General features: G+C 45.1%; 1 long non-coding RNA gene across 1 annotated transcript; it reads left to right on the top strand.

Moving 5' to 3' along the window:
* Positions 1-13,605: 13,605 nt before the first annotated feature.
* LOC133417267 (uncharacterized) lies at positions 13,606-19,216 on the top strand. Its single transcript, XR_009770333.1, has 3 exons — positions 13,606-13,803; positions 16,237-16,968; positions 18,727-19,216. It is a non-coding gene; the product is annotated as an uncharacterized LOC133417267 (long non-coding RNA).
* The last annotated feature ends 1,161 nt before the right edge of the window (positions 19,217-20,377 follow it).

The following is a 20,377-nucleotide window of genomic DNA, read 5'->3' on the forward strand; positions in this document are numbered from 1 at the left end:
TTTGCATGTCTAATAAAGACCATGTATAGAACTGCATTGTGATTTTCTCTTTATTAATGACCTATGACATTATAAATAGCCGAATGTACACCATGTATGGGCAATTTACCTTGGCTTACTTAAAGGTTACTTTGAACCTTCTTTGATAATACCTTTTGGTCAATTGTTCATTGTATATATATTGTATACATTGTATATATATATATATTGTATACATTGTACATTGTATATATATATATACATATATATATATATATATATATATATATATATATCCTAAAAATGGTTCCAATAAAATTGGAACCATTTTTAGAAAATAATTTCCTGTTGCGGATTTTGTGTTGAGCAGATGTTTTGGATGATCTGTGTCCCTTAATGCATCCCTGTCTGCTTGTTATGCATACCTCCACCTGGTATTGTCAGTTTTGCCCCTCCCCCTGCATCAGCCAATCAGCTGTCTCCATCCATTCGTGTTTTGTCGAGGTGTGCCTCATTTTCTTGTGTGCCCTGATTTCCACTTAGTCGGTCAGTCGGGCCATTGTCCTTTGTCACGTGTCCTGTTGCCTATGTCTGCGGTGGTGAGACACAATCCATGTGCCTCAAGTGTTCGGTGATTATACTTTTGGTTCAGTATTTTTTATGCTGCTTTTTCCAGAACGGTAGAACCCCGATTTTCAAACACCTAAATGGTGGAACTATTCAATTTACGAGCCTCAGACCAAACAAAAATATCACTTGATGTTTGAAGCTTGTCGCAGTGTGGAAACGTCTCATTTATCCCTTTTTTGCCGGGCTAGTTTTACAATATTAGGTGTTAACCTTCTGTATTCTTTTCCTAGTTTTCTGCCATAGTTTTGTTTTACAAATGGTCAGGTATTCTGTGGGACATTTTCAGGTGAGCCGTTAGTCTGTACTATCACAACACGCAATGTATTCTGTTGCAATATCCGTAAATTACAACAGATACTGTACGTATATTAATGTAATTCCATGTCTAATCAACCGGACATTCTATTTTAGCGAGGTATACAAACAAATTGGGGTTCCTGGGAAGAAGTAGATAAAGGTGGCCAATCAGGACACAGTGAACAACAAATGGAAACAATACAGACCATTTTAGAAGTGTATATGACTCGATTTCTTATTGTTTTCATGGCACAAGAATATATCTCCCTCTGTACCATTATTCAGTCCTATATGCTACGGTGTATGCAGAAATAATGAGTCTCACATGTTTTACAATACTCTCTTTTCATTCGACAAAACGTTTTGCATGCCAGGATGCAGGCAAGGTTGGTTTCGACAATGTACAGCTTGAGGACTTCCTACCACTGTGGTGTTTATTTCCTTACGCAACATCAGTAAGTGAAGCGTATCTGGCTACAGATGTTTAACCCAATCAGAGAAAGACTCCCACAGGTCAGGGAGGTGCTCATGGGATTATGTTTTATGTCTACATGCAGCCAGAGCGATGTCACAGATTAAATTACCCTGTAATCGCCATCTGACCTATAAAATATGCAGTTGTGGTGAGTGGGGGAGCAGGCTGACCTAGACTTTCATAGCTCAACCCTTCGAGTACTAAAGAAGGAATCTCAAGGGCAGATGTTTTAGAGTCACACACTCAAATGTTTGCGTCTCAGTTATCCTAGGAGCTAATTTGTTGGAGGGCTTTAATGCCCCTGGTAGAGTCACCCAGGGGAAACAGGTCCTAGGCGAGGGACCGCACAATGCACATCTCTGAACCCTCTATATGACAAACACAAAACATTGGAAATGTGTTTTTCCTTGCCTGGAGGTGGGTCACTGGGAGGCACCCCCTCTGGAGTCAGGCATGGAGGAGTTCCTCAGGCGCTCCCTTTGCCAGCATGATGCTCAAGTATCTTCTCCAGATGCTAGCGTAGTGACCTTTTACTATTGTTTTTAACAGCTGTGTGCACAAGCAAGTGTTAAAATCATTCGTTGGATGACCAAAAGACAGTTTAAACCAGTGATTTCCAACCTTCACGGACCAGAGGCACTTATTTTACAAGTGAAAAATCTCACGGCCAGTGATGATCGCATCACGCATTACCCTCAAATTCCGCCATTTTGACTAAACGAGCAAAGTAACGCGTTACTTTCCCCATGATAGTAATCAGACTACAGTTACTTTTTCTAAGCAGCAATCATCAGTGTTCCTCAGCAAGTACTTATTGGTGGTTGGTGACTCGAAAACTCGCAGTCCAGCCATTCAACAATATTTCACCGTTGACATAGACTGCTGATTTTTAAATAAGGGGAAGAAAGGGATTGGGAGGTGATTGTTGATTCTACGCTGTGACGGTGCAGTACCGTAAAAGTGCAAAGAAATGTACGATTTCACTATCGCCACGCTATTTTTGTTATTTTCCTTTGTAAAAAAGTGGATTTGATTGTTGTTACTTTTTTATTTCCACATGAAGAATACAGTTTTACTCGCATGTTAAGTGTGCAATGCATTGTGGGTCATACCGAAGTGCGCGGTCATAAATCGGTCATGGAAGTAAGGACTGTCTCACTGAAGGACTTGCAATCCATCCATCCATCCATTTTCTTTCCCGCCTATCCTCACGAGGGTCGCGGGCTGCTGGAGCCCATCCCAGTTATCTTCGGGCGGGAGGCGGGGTACACCCTGAAACAGTCGCCAGCCAATCACAGGGCACATAGAAAGAAACAACCATTCGCACTCACATTCACACCTACGGGCAATTTAGAGTCTTGAATCAACCTACCACGCATGTTTCTTGGGATGTGGGAGAAAACCGGAGTGCCCGGAGAAAACCCACCCAGGCACGGGGAGAACATGCAAGTTCCACACACACAGGCGTGGCCGGGATTTGAATCCCGGTCCCCAGAACTGTGAGGCAGAAGTGCTAACCAGTCTCCCACCGTGCCGGGGGACTTACAATACTAATAATAATTCATTGTCGTCGAAACTTTGAGCTGGTTTAACGCGCTGCACGGCTGACGTCAAGTAAGTACCGTAATTTCTGGTGTATAATGCGCACCCATGTATAATACGCACCGCCAAAGTTGACCTCAAAATTCTGGAAAACCCTTCTACCTATGTGTAATGCATTTTTACGATGCATGATTTTGCTTCTACCCATATGATCAAAACAGCAAGTATTATCTTTTTCCAATAATTAGTCTGAAGTTAAGCACTTTATTTATTTATGTAGTGCTTTTTTTTTTTATTAACTTGCTCTTATTTTGAAATTCACAGCCCTACTTTTATTTAGTAAACTAGAAAACACACAGTGGTGCTCATATGTTTGATTACCCAGGCAGAATTTGTCAGATGGGTACAATTCTTAAAAGAAAGCATGAAGGGCCAGGCGTAACACATTTTATTTTAATAGGATCGGCTGGCGACCAATTCAGGGTGTACCCTGCCTCTCGCCCGAAGATGGCCGGGATAGGCTCCAGCACGTCCGCGACCCTAGTGAGGATAAAGCGGTACAGAAGATGCATGGATAGGACTCAAATTAAACAGTTAAGCATTTCAGAAAGGCATTATCATGAAACAAAACATAACCATAAAGAAATTAATTAATATTTTCTTGCTCTTCGCATCAAATTACGATGGTGGGAGCAATGGCGTGTGTGTGTGTTTGTTCGTATGCCCCCAATATCAAACCGCCACTCACTTTCGCGTTTGCGCACACGCACACGAAATTGCCTTCCTGGACCACCATCGGCATCTATCCATCAATCAGTTAAGAGTCTTTAGAGAAGTGTACTGAGAATGGTGCGCTTGTTTACGTTTAGGTACTCACCGTACTGTGTTGTCACGTCAAGTCTGCAGGAAGTTGCTCATTTCACGTGGCTTCGACTACACTAATATTTCAGTTATTGGTTCATGTTGTAACTGTGGCGACACTGCTCACGGCACACCAACAAACAAAAATGTCACAAAAAGCGGATTCATTACTCGCTGTATGTGCTTCCCGCCATCTAATAGAAGAGCATTTATATGTCCTGTCTGGCACTATGGCTCACCGGCATAAATAGATGAACAAAGATACATTACTTCTTGCAAATAAACACTTTTTACGTCGAATTACGTAGAATTTTATAATTTATATATAGTTAGAATTGAAAAAATGATTGAGAATCACTGGTTTAAACCATAACCCAATACAGAGATAGTAGCTTTCATTCATAGGTATTCTATGTGTGACCCTTAGAGTCCATAGGGAAATGTGTCCATCTCAGTGGAATGAAATAGCTCCCTCTTGTGACTGGAAACAAGTATCACACCACAGTATGAAGGCTGGGAGATGAAAAATTCAATACCACCGATGTCTTGGTTTCGTTCAGCCAAGCGTGAAAGAAATGTATTTAAAACAAATACATTTAGAAATAAACGATTGTATATATAAATTAATAAATAACATAGTTGGGCAGAATTCTACCATGGAAATGGTTTTCATGATGAAGAAATAATAGGAAAAGCAAATTCCTGACGACTCGATGAAGCCAATTTTAATCATTAATGGTTTGACTTACTGGTGGCTGGGAACCTGAACAATTGGTTTTGAGGTAAATCGATATCTTATTTTGACACGACAAAATAAGCCTCTGTTTCTTTTTAAAGCACACGAATACACAAACTTATTTTATATTAGCATGCAAGTCTTGTAAAGGGATATCCACTATTTGGATCAGAAAATACCAAATGCTTTTTTTTGCCCAATATATATGTATATTGTATACATAATATGTGTGCCCAATATGTGAAAGTGTCAAAGTAGGGCTTTTGGGGTAAGACCCCTCCCCACCGACGATTTTCAATATCGAGCCTGGCTACTGTTTTGTTTCATCAAACATAATCTATTAGCTAAACACCGGTAAGAATTTATTTTCACCAGTTTATATTAGATGTAGCGCTAGTAGCTAGCATTCTTTACAAACTATAGCCTGTGGACTGGACACGTGAGTGTGTGTGTGTGTGTGTGTGTGTTGGCAATTGTGATTTGTCAGACTCACACACCTTTTAATTTGAAATTGGCAATAATCAAACAGTTGTTCAAAAAAATTGTTCAGTATGTGTTATGTAGCATTTGTTTTTGTTATATTATAACTAAATACCAATTTTGTACGGATCAAATTGACATTGCGGGGTAGGTGGCGTCTTCGACCCACCGGGGTTTCGGGCATCTTCCCCAGGCCGTTTTGATTTTTTGATTTTTTGAAAGTGTCATTCATACACTCGTATCCTTGAAAATGCAACAACAGGATGCTGGAAAAGAGGAAGACGGAGAGAAACAAATGAGCTCCCATCAAATTTACCAGAGTACGGAAGGTACCCACTGGATTATTTCATTCCAGTGAGTGTTCGAATCAGTTCTTTAAAAATATTTGCTCAAAAGATACGTTCACCGAATCGTTCAGTTCTTTTTCACAAACTCATTCAAGTGCTTCCTCCTTCTTCCTTAATGCAACCCTACGGGGGGCACAAGCCAGTGCAAACCGTAGGCCGGTCCCAAGCCCGGATAAATGCAGAGGGTTGCGTCAGGAAGGGCGTCCGGCTTAAAACTTTGCCAAACAAATCTGAGCGTTCGTCCAAAGAATTCCGTACCGGGTCGTTCGTGGTCCGGGTTAGCGACGTCTGCCACCGGCGCAGACGATGTCATCTGAAGGAGGTTACCGACTGTAAGGTAGCGGTAGGGGAGAGTGTGGCGAGACAGCATAGGGTGGTGGTGTGTAAGAGGACTCTGGTGGTGGGGAGGAAGATGAGGAAGACAAAGGCAGAGCAGCACCCGAGAAAGGAAGAGTGTTGTGCGGCTTTTCGGGAAGAGGTGAGCCAGGCTCTTGGTGGACTGGAGGAGCTTCCAGAAGACTGGACCGCTACCGCCAAGGTGATCAAAGAAACAGGCAGGAGAGTACTTGGTGTATCTTCTGGTAGGAAAGGAGAGAAGGAGACTTGGTGGAGGAACCTCAAAGTACAGGAAATCATACAAGGAAAGAGGTTAGATGATGATGGACGGATTAGAGACAGTGGCACCGAACAGACAACAGGGAGCAGAGCCGGAGGTGGCGGAAATGAAGATGTTGAGGTTCGCGCTCGGAGTGACCGGGTTGGATAAAATTAGAAATGAGCTCATCGGAGGGACGGCCGAGGTTCGATGCTTTGGAGACAAAGTCAGAGAGAGCGGACGTCGATGGTTTGGACGCGTCCAGAGGAGAGAGAGTGAGTATATTGGTAGAAGGGTGACGAGGATGGAGCTGCCAGGGAAGAGAGCGAGAGGAAGACCAAAGAGAAGGTCGATGGACGTCGTGAGGGAAGACATGAGGGCACTTGGCGTTCGAGAGGAGGATGCAGGAGAAAGGGACAAGCCCAAAGGAAAAGACGAAGAATTGAAGTGCTTCCGGGCCAGAGGAGACGAACACTGGCGTGAGGCTGGCCGGCAGGGACATTCTGATGGTCCAATCCAGTCAGTTGCGGGGGGAAAACAATAACCTTCCCAGGCAGGAGCTCTTCCACCTTGTGGGAAAATGCCAGGTTTGCCATAGTGCAAGACAAGGAAATGAAGCCTGGCTATTTGGTTGTGTTTGTATGTTCACAAACAATGTGCAGTCCTTTTTTGTTTGTTTGCTTTTTCCACGCAAACACAGTTACAAATACCAAACACCTCAAAAGGCAGTATTTCAAAACTGACTAAGCTCTGTCCATGAAGTCATGTATTTGTGTGTTCACCAAATGAAAATATATGGACAATATGACACCATGTTTGAAAAACGCATTCACGCCTTGGGTTAAAGTCCCTGGTGGGATACTGGAACAGGTTGGAAAGCCTTGGATTCAGCCGGCGTGCGGATCTTAAATATTTGGCCAACTCTAAAAGGTTGAGACTCCGTGTCAACAGACGTTCAAAATTACCTGGAGGGATTTATATACCGAAGGAGCTGTGAGGTGAAGAAGAAGATTGGATACAGATACGGATATGGTTTTAAGTTGAAAAGCCTGCGCGCAAAATCGATGGTTTATGGTGAGCCCACTCCGTGAAAACGTGCAACACTTTTTAGTCTAGCACGGCGGAATAACAAAACTCTCGAACAAAACTCTACGAAATTAGGATTTGATGTCCTGTGAGCGACAAAATTAGGCGAGCTCACGCAGTGAGATATTTGCGGTGAATTGCAGGGGTTTTTCATCCCAAGACTCCTAGAATAAAATTTATTTTCATAAAAGCACCAGAAAATTGTTTGAAGTCGATAGAAAAAACAACAACAACTAATTAGGTCCTTACTTTAGCCTGATAAATAGCTCATGCACACACGTCACAATTTTGAATAAATGCAAGAGCAACGTTGAGCTAGATTTTCTACAACTCCGGTTAAAAACATCACCAGAACAAATTCTATGTTCCCGTCATGCTTGTCGCTGACGACATTGCCAGGACTGCAACGATGCCAACGCTTAGGGCAGGAAATGGCCTGTTCGCACCAGGTCCACATGGGCTGTGGTTGACGTCGCTGAAGCAGAGCGCAGGCTTGTGCTTATGTAGAGTGTGCGGATGGCGACCTCAAGTGGACAAATAAAACACACGCACCTCAATAAAGTATCATGTTGGCACTGGATTGGATATAGGAAACTAGACATCCATCCATCCATCCATCCATCCATCCATTTTCTGAACCGCTTCTCCTCACGAGGGTCGCGGGCGTGCTGGAGCCTATCCCAGCTCTCATCGGGCAGGAGGCGGGGTACGCCCTGAACCGGTTGCCGGCCAATCGCAGGGCACACGCAAACAAACAACCATCCGCACTCACAGTCACATCCACGGGCAATTTTAGAGTCTCCAATTAATGCGTGTTTTTGGGATGTGGGAGGAAACCGGAGTGCCCGGAGAAAAGCCACGGGGATTGAACCCCGGTCCTCAGAACTGTGAGGCAGATGATCTAACCAGTCGGCCAACTAATGTAATAAATAATTCTTGCGGTATTGGGTTTTCTGGAACAAAACAACAAATGAGGGTTTACTGTCAATAAAAACAATCCTGAATACTGTCAATGACTCTGACCATGTACCATGAACTCCTGCTTCCATTATCCGTGTCCCCTCTACTTACCCACAATTCCATAGTGCAATCCCGAAACAGACCAAGGGTCCTGTGACCGTGCGCTTTACAAATAAAACACTCGCATCAAGGTTTTTCTTGAATGCCACAACTGCCCTTTAAGCCTCTTATGTTGCATTTGTATTCCTATTTATTCGTATATTTTTTTCCAATATTTAACTCATTTAGTTTGTGTTTTTTATAATATCTAAATGTATAAATATGTACTTCCAATTTGTATGTATATACAGCACTGTTTCGGCAGTGGTTGTTTTTGAAGTGCTCTACAAAAAGAGTTTTAAGTAGCGCACAACTGACACTGCTAAATATATACTTCATATTATCCAGCTAAAAGAATGCTGCCCTGAGCTGGAACAACAGTGATGAAGCGAATTAAGAAAACTGCGATAACCAGATCTTCCAAACGTCGACTCGTGTAACTGGCATCTGTCACTAGAGGGCAGTCTCGTGTTATTGTGGGCAGTTCGAACTTCTCCCCACAAGTGGGTCAAAACAGAAAGGTGTGTCTCCGTTCAAAATGGTCATTAAAGACGGAGATCATCTCACTTCATGGCCTCCTTAATAAATCCGAATAGCAGCGCTTGGGTAATGTTTTGCACCATGAAATACATTTTCATTTCCAACACAAACAAAATGAGACAATTGCAAAGGTCCCGGTTTCAGTTGAGCTTTGTACAGCTATCTACAATTGTGAGCGTTCCGCTGGCCAGACCAATGCCTCCATGCTATCCACTTGCTCTTGTCCATCCAATTAATTCTTACCCACGACCAGTCTCATCTCCTCCGACATGGCAGGACGGGGCCGGCCGTGATGGATCTGACGTTAACGGGAAACGAAGCTGGGGAGATGCGACGCCCCAGTCCAATAGTGGCATTTGTCACTGGTCTGGTCATGCAGATTGGGCCGGCCTCGCTCAATGACTAAGATTAATGATGACGGTGGGCCTTGTCTTTGTCTCCCTGTCTGGCTTCCCTGAGCACAGCTCGGTCTCCAGCTACGACCACTCTCACGTTAACCTCGCATCACAGATCTAACACGCACCTTGATATATAAATATTGGTTCCTGCTCATGTTTGTATTCATGCTGGGATGACAGCGAGACGTGGCATTAAGTTAATTCATCTTGAATAGGGTTTCGAGTGAACCGCGCCTTTAATACAGGTGTTCTAACTGTATCAGGGATGCTTTGTCAATTTGATTGGTTGTACAGTATTCTGGTGGGCCAGGTTTGTAATAAAGAAATGGAATAACCTCAAGCATCATGCACCAGCGCACAGAAAATGGCTTTTCCCTGACAGATGAGGTAGCTGGGGCAGGCTCGGACGGAGGGGGGATTGGGCCGCTTGTGTAAGACTTCAGGGATGCAGCACATTCCCCTGGTCATCCATCATGGGGCGACACATTCACTTACATCTGCACCGCACGTACATACAGATGTAATCCTCTGATTGATCAGCGATCCAGCGATTCGAACACAATGCACGCTTAGGCCTGCGGTCTCACCCGTGGACATTCCGTTCTGTATGCTATGCGTGGACGCAAGTGTGATTTAATAGACATTAAGGTGAAAGCTAATAGCGACAGATCAGCTGAATAATATTTCAATAATAAGCTGGTGTGTCCCCCGAAACAAAAATTCCAATTACAGAACTAATAAACATGCACCGGCACACTTAATGTATTGTATTTTAAATCCAACCAAATTATATAAACCATCACAATTGTAAGAAAATACAAGCACAAAAAATGACAATATTGTTCAAAGGCGGCACGGTGACCCTGGTGAGCTCAGAGCCTCACAGTTCTGAGGACCGAAGCCCTGAATGAATACGGACGCCCTGTTGAATCCAAAAGCTAAGCAGTGCTGCAGTGATGGAAACACATGCTAGTGTAAAGACTTCTTGATTGTTCTATGAAGCTATCAACACTTGTTCAATTCGGAGCTCAATAAGTCTCATCGTCATGGTAACATCGATACAATAAACAACTGCAAAATCGGCAACCGATTCCACCGTTGACAGCCTGCAGAAGGGGGAGAAAAAAAGCCAATTGAGCAAAACATCAGTTTGATATCTCACGTCATCGCGTAAGTTTGTCAAACCATGTGTCAAACTCATGGCCGACGCTATTGTTTGGTGTTCCTAACACACATAAATTTGTTTTGACTGACACCACCTGTTAGACAGAGTTCAATGTACCGCACACACCAAGTTATTCATCCATCCATTTTCTTCCGCTTATCCGAGTTCGGGTAGCGGGGGCAGTAGCATTAGCAGGGACGCCTAGACTTCCCTCTCCCCAGCCACTTCATCCAGCTCTTCCGAGGGGGATCCCGAGGCGCTCTCTTCCCAGTGGGCGGTGCCCGGAACACCTCACCAGGACGCATCCGAATCAGATCTCCCAGCCAACTCATCTGGCTACTCTCCATGTGGAGGAGCAGCGGCTCTACTCTGAGCTCCTCCCAGATGACCGAGCTTCTCACCCTATCTCTAAGGGAGGAAACTCATTTCGGCCGTTTGTATCCGGGATCTTGTTCTTTCGGTCACGACCCGCAGCTCGTGACCATAGGTGAGGGTACGAACGTAGATCGACCGGTAAATTGAGATACAAAGTCCGCATCGCTGCAGACGCTGCACCGATCCGCCTGTCGATCTCACGTTCCATTCTTCCCTCACTTGTGAACAAGACCCCAAGATACTTGAACTCCTCCAAGTGGGGGCAGGATCTCAATTGGAACACACCCTCCGGGCCCCCTTTTTAAAAATGGACCCCCCCCCCCCAGTATGCCAATCCAGAGACACTGTCCTCAATGTCCATGCGATGTTGCAGAGGCATGTTAACCAGGACAGCCCCATAACATCCAGAGCTTTTAGGAACTCCGGGTGAATCTCATCCACCCTTGGGGACTTGCCACCGAGGAGCTTTTTCACCATCTCGGTGACCTCAACCCCAGAGATAGGAGAGACCCCAGACTCTGCTTCCTCATGGGCAGGCGTGTTGGTGGAATTGAGGAGGTCTTTGAAGTATTTGCCCCACCAACGCACAATGTCCCGAGTCAAGGTCAGCAGCATCTCATTATCACTCTGCAGAGTGTTGATGGTTCACTGCTTCCCCCTCCTGTGACACAGGATGGTGGACCAGAATTTCCTCAAAGCCGTCCGAAGGGCGTTCTCCGTGGCCTCGCTGAACTCCTCCCACGCCCGAGTTTTAAAAAGTAACTTAGTTACTATGCTGATTACTTGATTTCAAAAGTAACTAAGTTAGAAAACACTTTTTAATTACTTTCAGCAGCTGACAAGTGCCAGGAATATCACTTATCCACAATATAAACAAGCATCAGTTTAACCGAACTCATTACTTGGTAATATATGCCACGCAAGTTTCAGAATTATGTCATCAACATGAACTAATAACTTAAATATGAGTGTAGTTGAAGCCACATTAAAGGAGCAACTTAGTGCAGACTTGACATGCCGAATACAAGCGCACCATTCTTAGTACACTTCTCTAAAGACTCTTAACTGAACCTCGGCGCCTCTCACCTTGGGCAACTGCAGAGTAGAAGAGAGTCCAACCCCTCTCAAGAGGACTGCTACCAGAGCCCAAGCCTTGTGTGGAGGCGAGCCCGACTATATCTCGGAACGTCTCGACCGCACACACCAGCTCGTGCTCCTTTCCTGCCAGAGAGGTGGCATTCCACGTCCATAGAGGCAGATTCTGCAGCCGGCGATCGGATCGCCAAGGTCCCCGCCTTCGACAACTGCCCAGCTCACACTGCACCTGACCCTTATGGCCCCTCCCACCGGTGGTGAGCCCATGGGAAGGGGGACCCACGTTACCCTTTCGTGTGCCCGCCCGGGCCCAATGGGCGCAGGCTCTCGCCTTCGAACCCCACCTCCAGGCCTATCTCCAGATGGGCGCCCCAGTCACCCGTGTCGGAGCGAGGGAAACCAAGATTCGTACTCTTCATAAGGTGTCTTTGAGTTTGCTTTGTCTGGTCCCTCACCTGGGACCTGTTTGCCATGGGTGACCTTACCAGGGACATGACACTCCAGACAACTTAGCTCCTAGGATCATTGGGACACACAAACCCATCCACCACGATAAGGTGACGGCTCCAGGAGGGGATACGGACATACAGTGCAGTGAAAACGTGGCCAGGTGAGTTTCGAGTTTTATTGCCTTAATAAATGAAATCACCGTTTAAAAACAGAATTTTCAGTTCATTTGGTTTGTGCTCCAAAAACAACAAAATGTGATGAGTGCATGTTTACAATTTCAATATTTATCATTATAATAACAGTATTACATGCATTGGAAGCAGTTAACACTCATGCAGACATTGGAAAAAAAAGCAAAAACGTACCGTATGTATTTTTTTAAATGAATTTTTTATTATGTCATATTCCTAATTTCTTGTTCATTTAAAAGTGTTTATACCTTTTGTATAAATACTAAAGGTATAAACACTTTTTTGTCTTATGATCAGTGAAAGAAAGCATTTTACTTCTCCAATGTATGCTGCGACAGAGCAAACTTGTATGTCTTGACTTCACCGAGTTTTGACCGATAGCTAACCCTCCACACTCCTGGTTGGGTCCCCCCATCCAGCGGGGGACCCAACCAGGGGGATGCCACCCACTTCCCAGGACCCGGGGCGGTCCCCAGCCCAAGCGAAGCACCAGTCCTAAAGGGAGGAGCACCGCCCCTCATGGCCAATCCCGCCCCCCCCACCCCCGCACCCAAGGCGCCCCACCCCCAGCACCATCCCCGGAGATCATGTTCTTGTCAACCCTCTACCTCGTGTAAACCAATCAGCTCCCTCCAGCCACTCGTGTCGTGTCCAGGTGTTTCTCATTGTCTTTCTTTCAGTCTGTATTACTGTGTTGTCTTTTGTCGTAGGTCAATTTTGATCTGTTGTCATGGCTCCTTAGTCCCATGGTGTTTCTCTAGCGGTTAGTTCTTTGTTCCCTGGTATTTCTTTACTTTGTGTTTACATTTTGGACTTTGTTAATATAGCTTTTCTGCCTTAATGATCCATTGTTGCCTTTTTTGGTTTTGTAAATAAATCATTTTTTGAGATTCCGGCATTCTGACCTTACCTCCCTGCTTCCTTACATTTGAGTCCTCCACTTCCTTGCCTCCTCAAAAACACCTCAAAAACCCGAACTTGAAGACTTTTTGCACAACGCGTTACACAGTATACTTTGTTATTATTAGTGCGCTGTGTGTGCGCATCAAATAAACAAATAAATAAACAATAGATGGCTTTTGTGCCACATTAATTGAACGCTTTGTCCTACTCCCGAGCAACCACAATCCTGGGGAAATCAACTTTTGAAGTAAAAGTATGAACCAATCCCTTTTGTTTTCTTATTCATGTGAGTTGAGGGTGGGGCACACTCTACAGCTGCTGCTGCATGGTTGGCGGAGTCATTATCTCTCAGCGATATTTGTGAACCACTCATGCATTTGGCCAGCACATCCCAGATGGCGTTGGAGTCATCTGCCCAGCACACACCCTGCCGTGGGGAAAACTCAACTTCCTCACTGCATTCTCTCTCTTTCTCTCTCACACACACAAACACACACACACACGTTTTGTGGTGCCATGTGCACTGCAGAAGAAGGTGGAAGAAGGTGGAAGAAGAGGAGGAAGGAGGACATTGTCTCCCTATTGGGCTTCAGGAGAAGGTAAACAATGACGCCTGCAGAGAGGGCCCAAGGGATGAGTCCTAATGTGGCGAGGGTGATGGGGCAGAGAGTTCCCTCTTTGTCCCTTGGGCATATGAATGTTGATTAAACATGTGCTCAGCCTTGGATATTGAGTAATTGGACGTAGAGCAAATGTTAAGTGTTTGTTAATTTCAGTGTTATGCAGTGGTTTATCGTGTGTGATCAGTGGAGGGCAGCGAGCTGAGGACTCATGATGCGTGACCTGGACCTTGATTAACACATATTGTCATGATCTCTGTTTTTGTTTGCCTTCGGTTTGAAATTGCAACAGATCCATTTCTGTTTCCTTCTGTTCAGGATTTTGTCTTCATCAGTGATATCAGTTTCTTGGTTATTTTTGGTCCTACAAACTTTTTTTGTAGACAGGCTCATGGTAAATTACTTTGTTATAGATTTTCTTTTATCTCAATTCCCCATCCATCCATTTTCTTTCGCTTATCCGAGCTCGGGTTGCGGGGGCAGTAGCGAACTTGTAGCACGTGGCTGCGACTGCGTGTCCTCTCCTGTGTATTAAAATAATCCATCCATCCATCCATTTTCTTCCGCTTATGCGAGGTCGGGTCGTGAGGGCAGTAGCTTTAGCAGGGACGCCCAGACTTCCCTCTCCCCAGCCACTTCATCCAGCTCTTCCCAGACCAGCCGGGAGACGTAGTCTCTCCAGCGTGTCCTGGGTCATCCCCGGGGTCTCCTCCCGGTGGGACGTGCTCGGAACACCTTACCGGGGAGGCGTCCGGGAGGCATCCGAATCAGATGCCCCAGCCAACTCATCTGGCTCCTCTCAATGCGGACGAGCAGCGGCTCTACTCTGAGCCCCTCCCAGATGACCGAGCTTCTCACCCTCTCTAAAGGAGAGCTACAGAGGAAACTCATTTAGGCCGCTTGTATCCGGGTTCTTGTTCTTTCAGTCACGACCCACAGCTCGTGACCATAGGTGAGGGTAGGAATGTAGATCGACTGGTAAATTGAGAGCTTCGCCTTTCGGCAAAGCTTCTTCTTCACCACAACGGACCGATACAAAGTCTGCATCATTGCAGACGCCGCACCGATCCGCCTGTCGATCTCTCGTTCCATTCTTCCCTCACTCGTGAACAAGACCCCAAGATAGTTGAAGCCCCCAGACCCCAAGATACTTGAAGCCCCCAGACTCCTTCCTCATTGAAGTACGGCCTCGGGTCTCCTGGTGTCAAGTGCACATGTGGACACCCTTAGGTTTGAACATGGTGTTTGTGATGGACAATCCCTGACGAGCACGTAAGTCCAATAACAGAACACCGCTCGGGTCTTAAATGGAGGGGCGGGGGGTGCGGGGTGGGACGGCGTTCTTCCCAATCACGCCCTTCCAGGCCTCACTGTCAATGCCCACGTGAGCATTAAGGTCCCCCAGCAGCACGAGAGAGTCCTCAGCAGGAGCTCCCCAGCACCTCTTCCAAGGACTCCAAGAAGGGTGGGTACTCTGAGCTGCTGTTTGATGCATAGGCACAGGCTACAGTCACGACCCGTCCTCCCCACCCAAAGGCGGAGGGAGGCTACCCTCTTGGTGTAAACCCCAACGTACAGGCAGCAAGACGTGGGGCAATAAGCATACCCACACCTGCTCGGGGCATCTCACTGGGGGCACCTCCAGAGTAGAAGAGAGTCCAACCCCTCTTGAGAAGACTAGTACCGGCGCCCAGGGTGTGTGTCGAGAAGAGCCCGACTATATCCAGTTGAAATTTATTGACCTCGCACGCCAGAGAGGTGACGTTCCACTTCCCTTGAGCCAGTTTCTGTAGCCGGGGATTGGATCGCCAAGGTCTCCGACTTTGGCCGCCTCCCAGCTCACACGACACCCGTCCCCCTTGGCCCCTCCCACAGTAGGGAAGGTCTATGATGTACTTGTGCTGCATAATAGTAAGAAAAGGTAAGAAAAGGGAAACTCAATTTAAAGCACACGTGTCTCGACATAAACACAGCAACTCAAAACTGATCATGCTTGTGCCTAATGATGTGAGGAAACCTGTATAAGCCAGTTCAGGGAGCCCTGACTGTTGAAGTTTCACTATTGAAAGAGACAAGAGTAAAAGGTGGTTGAGGAGGAAGAGGAGACACAGAAAGCAAAAGACAATGAACAATTACTGGACGTATTTCAGATGAAATATGTGCAACTTTCGCAGACCATGTGCTTGCAAAAGTAATGGTTTCAAAATTGAAGAATAAAAGTAAAAGTAATGTAAGAGAAAAGAATTCAAGGGTTGGCTGGCCTTTCTGGCTAGCAATTTCCTCGCTGCTGGTACTCGGTTGGGACTTTCAGTTGGAGTTCTCGGCCATGGACATCTTTAGTGCTAGGCTATACATCTGCTCTAATTGTCGTAGTGTGATGATTTATCTTTGATTTGTTACTTGATTTGACAGGACACCAGATGCAGGCTGTGCAAATAAGCCCCGGAGAAAGTGCAGCACATCACAGCAGGGTGTAAGATGCTGGCAAGCAAGGCATACGTGGAGTGGCATAACCAGGTTGCACCAATAGTGCACCAGAACATCTGTACCAATTATGGACTGAAGGTCCCAGAGTCAAGATGGCAGACACTATCCAAGGGGGTTGAGAACAACCAGGCCGATATATATATATATATATATATATATATATTAGGTGTTTCATTTTTATATTTTAAATTGTAATTGTTACATTATTTTAGATTGTATTGTATATTTTAATTTGAGTGACATTAGAACTGTTCACGAATTGGCATTCGAGTCCATCAAAACAACGGAATCTGAATTTCACCACGATTCAAAGAATAACACACTACTTAGTTTATTCTGAAAAGAGCCGCAACTGCCGCCATGCAACATTTGGAAAATATTTCACAATTTTTTTTTTTTTTTTATCCTTTGTTTCTGACAGACGCCATATGGAATTAGTTCACGTAGTTTCTGCACTTGTACACAGTTGTATCTTACAGCCTTCCACAGAGATCTCTGCATAAAGAGGGCAGCCATTAGCCTAGCCCAAAGCGGTGCACAGATATTCATGGCAGCTCCACAACCGAAGCCGAAAAGGAACCATTGCGAAGGTGGACGGCGACTGCGGTCATATGAATGGGAGAAAGCGGAGTTGCTGAGGATGGCCCAACCAATCAGGTGGGTTTCGAGAGCCATTACTTTTTCACACAGGGCCAGGTAACTTTGAATAGTTTTTTTTTTCCTTAATAAAGGAAATCACCATTTAAAAACAGCATTTTAAGTTAACTTGGGTTTTATTTGTCTGATGTTTACCTTTGTTTGATGATCTTAAACAAAAATGTCATTGAAATTTAAAGGGGCCAATCGATGCAAAAACATAAGAATTTGAGAAGGGGGACCATACTTTTTTCACGGCACTGTATACCATAACAGCAATTTTGAAGTACATTAGTTCCAAATGGTACTGTATTGTGTCATTATAACATTTATAAAATTATTATTAAAATATTAAAAATTATAATATATGGTGTAATGTGTTTGTTAATTAAAGGTAGAATCTGGAGGTTTTTGCTAAAAAAAAAAAAAAAAAGAAAGAAAGAAAGAAAAAAAACACCAGGCTTGTTGCCACACAAGTTTCAAATGGTTGACTTTCACCATGATTCTTCGCCGCTTTGCCGTGGTCCCGTTTTGAGCTCAGTCAAATTACTAAATCCATGTTGGCTGTCTAAGAATATTTACTGGCTTCTACTAAACCAGCTAGTTAGCTGAGCTGCAAGTTAGCAGTAGCAGTCATCAATCATCTGCCACGATGTGTTGAATGAATCTGGCATAACTACAGTATATCCAATTGATCTGCCGCGATCGCAGTCTGCCAGAGATTTCGGAGATTTCTCGTCTCAGGTGATACATATGACATATGACATGCTACAGTGGGTCCTGTACAACTGCGCGTGCGCAGTAAATCAGAATAGCGGCGGAAGTGAACAAACGACGCGGCCGGATGGCTGCTTTTTTTGCAGCTCCTGGGACCGCTAGATCAGCTGATTTGGCGCACTTCTCTAGGGCAGCGGTCAACAATATTTGTTGCACCACAGTCCCGTTTCAAGTGAAGACAAACAATATTTGGAGCGACAACATGGAACAGGAGTGGCCAGCTTACAAAAATTAGAAGGCGAAAACCACTGCTGACCAAAAAGAAGATAAAAGCTAGTCTTACTTTTTGCAAAGAAAAAAGACTTTTGGGGAGAATATTCTCTGGACTGATGATCTGAAAGTTGAACTTTTTGGAAGGAGTGTGTCTCGTTACATCTGGCGTAAATGTAACAAACTATTACAGACAAACATCATACAGCCGTGGCTGGGACGCTTCGAATCTGTCTACGACTGTCTACTATGTCCGCGACTGTCTACTATCGAAGTGTCCTTTGGCAAGATACTGGATCCTAAATTGCTCCCGGTAGGCCTGGGCCTTAATTTGCTGTGATCGAGGAAACCATAAATTCTGCTCTTTACCAGAACATTCTGAAAGGAGAATGTTTGGCTATCGGTTTTTGACCTCAGACTGAAGCGCACTTGATCCAAAACCCATCAGCAAGTCAACTTCTGAATCGCATAAAAAAAACTAAATGGTTTTGGAGTGGTATAGTCAAAGTCCGGACTTCAATCCGATTAAAAGGCTGTGGTGAGACCTTAAAAAGGCCATTCGTGCTTTTTTTTTTTTTTTTTTGCAAAAGTAAGACGAGTCTTTATGTTCTATCAGCAGCGGTTTTCACCTTGGAACCCTGCCACAGATGCCATTTTTGCCCAGTCTCTTCCTTATTGTTGTGTCATGAACACTGACCTTTTAACTGAGGTAAGGGTCTTTAGAAGTTGTGCTGAATTTGTTTGTGGCCTCCTGGATGAATCATTGCTGTTCTCTTGGGGTAATCTTTGCAGGCCGGCCACTCCTGGGAAGGTTTTCTCCGTGTGAGGAATGGCTCTCCACGCGCCACGCCACGCCAACCACGCCATCAAGCTCTTCCACCTCCTCACGTTCCCGCTTCCTGCACATTCCTTGTTCCTATGGACCACTATCCCACCTTGGATACACAAACTCTGAGCCATTTGAGTTGGAAAATGTATGCATTATATATACCAAATATTACTTCTATTTGTTTTATACACCCTTCACATGCTTTATTGTTCCATGTTGTGACTTCTGGCCGTTTTGTGCGTTCTGGTTGTTTCCAGCCACCTTGTGACTACTAGCTGTTTTTTGATAAAGATGAGTGCAGCTGGACAAAGATAATTGTTTTGCTTTCCTTTGCTTCTCTGTCTCTCTAACGGAAGTGATTGTTTTGCTTAGACTTCAGTAAGGGGTGATAACTCATCAGACTTGTACCTTTTCCTCTCTTTGCAAAGACTTTTCTTTCTTTTTTGTAATAAAAACCCAGAAAACACATTCCAAAATAAACCGTTCTCATCTACTCCCTTCGCCTCCGTCTGCTTTTGGGTCCTTTCCAATTACTTACATTTACTTGTATCGTGACGGAACACTATGGCCAACATGGACCTTAAAACACTGGAAGCGTTGAGGGAAGCGCTCATCCACCAGGGCGCTCACATAGGCAGACAGGACAAAGTTCTCCACGAGATCATGGACTCATTAAATACCCTCACACAACAGGTATCTCTCCTTTCATTCCAGATGCACTCCGCCAACCCCCACCTCAGTAACCTTCCCATGGGTATTCCTCCCGAGCCCGCAGCCCCAACCCCTCCTCCCGTACAAATAGCCTCACGTTCCTCCTCCCGAACCTTACTCTGGGGACCTAGGTTCATGTGGTCAATTTCTATTAAACTGTTCACTAGTATTCGTTCTGCAAACGTTGAGTTATCTAACCTCCTGTGCGGAAGAGCTGCCAAATGGGCTACGGCGCTTTGGCATAATTCCTCTCCAGTACTTGCATCATTCGGCTCATTTTCGGACAAGTTGAAGAAAGTTTTTCACCACCCTGTTCAGGGTAGGGAAGCCACTCTGCGCCTCCTAGCCCTCAATCAGGGTTCCAGTTCCGTGGCTTCATATTCAATAGACTTTAGGATACTAGGGGGTGAATGTGGATGGGATGACGCCGCGTTAAAAGGAATTTCTGAGCAGCTCAAAGACCAGCTCACAGCCAGGGATGAACCCACCTCACTTGAGGAATCAATTTCTCTAGCCATCAAACATGACAATCGCCTTCATGAAAGAGCTAGAGAGCGAGAAATTAGAATGCACAGTATAGTACCATCGGCTGGCACAGCGTCTCCAGCCACTCTGCTGTACACTGAAGCCCCTACCACCTCCTTTTCACCCCCCACTGGACGGGAGGAGCCCATGCAATTAGGCAAGTTTAGAGCCCCTGGAATGTCAGAGCAGCTTCAATCAGCAATTATGTATTTACTGTGGACAGCCACCTCGTGTATTCTTGGTCCGGATTGCAACACCCCTGTCACAGCCATATTCGACTGGCGCAGATGACAACTTTATTCATGAGGGCTTGGTGTATCAGATCCAGCTTTCCCTCGAATCCCTCCCATTCCCTAAAAAGGTTATGGCTCTGGACGG

Source organism: Phycodurus eques, chromosome 18 (assembly GCF_024500275.1).
Source record: "Phycodurus eques isolate BA_2022a chromosome 18, UOR_Pequ_1.1, whole genome shotgun sequence".
In the NCBI taxonomy this organism is placed as follows: Eukaryota; Metazoa; Chordata; class Actinopteri; order Syngnathiformes; family Syngnathidae; genus Phycodurus; species Phycodurus eques.